Below are 864 nucleotides of genomic sequence, written 5' to 3'. Positions count from 1 at the left end.
AACACGCTCACCTCCAAAATGGTGGCCACATATAGGCTGTTTCAAACCCTAGTGTCTACCTAGAGTTTAATTTTGGGTATCATGGAAATATACCGCATTTTGAGCATCGTGTGCGCGTTCCGAAACAGCTACACTTGTGTGTTTGTAAGCTGAGCTGACTTTCTACGTATCTTTGATGACTAGTAAAGCTGTCTAGGTAGGCAACTTACTAGTGTTTGAATCACAACCAAAAAGCTGATAGTTAACCCAGTTGCATAAACTTAGCCGCTAGGTTAAGACTGCGTCTTAACAACTAGTCTCACTGACTAGCAATTAGTTGGGACTAATCAGTATTATTTTTCAAATTTCAATTAGGCCAATCTACCTTTTTTGTGTAACTTAATTAAAGAAGTTATGACTAGCCTTGAAAAAAAATATTAGATGACTTCTAAGACATTCTAAGCTTCTAAGCAGTTTATGCAACCGGCCCCAGGAATCATCATGGTGACTACTATACCGCACTAATATGTTAATGATACAAGGTCAAGGTATGAGAAGATAAGTAGCCTATAATGAAATATAATATAATACAAAAATTATTCACATTACAAACGGAAAAATAATGACTTCATAAAAAGAGATGAATATTTGTGACCCTGGATCACAAAACCAGTCTTAAGTAGCACGGGAACATTTTTAGTAAAAGACAAAAATACATTGTGTGGGTCAAAATTATTGATTTTACTTTTATGCCAAAAATCATTAGGATATTAAAGATCATGTTCCATGAAGATATTTTGTAAATTTCCTACCTTAAATATATAAAAACTTTATTTTTGTGAGTGGATGGTCTGCCACAGTGCCCCTGATTAACAACTTCAAAGG

The sequence above is a fragment of the Triplophysa rosa genome, linkage group LG11, assembly GCF_024868665.1.
Source record: "Triplophysa rosa linkage group LG11, Trosa_1v2, whole genome shotgun sequence".
In the NCBI taxonomy this organism is placed as follows: domain Eukaryota; kingdom Metazoa; phylum Chordata; class Actinopteri; order Cypriniformes; family Nemacheilidae; genus Triplophysa; species Triplophysa rosa.
Note: the sequence above shows the minus strand (reverse complement) of the source record.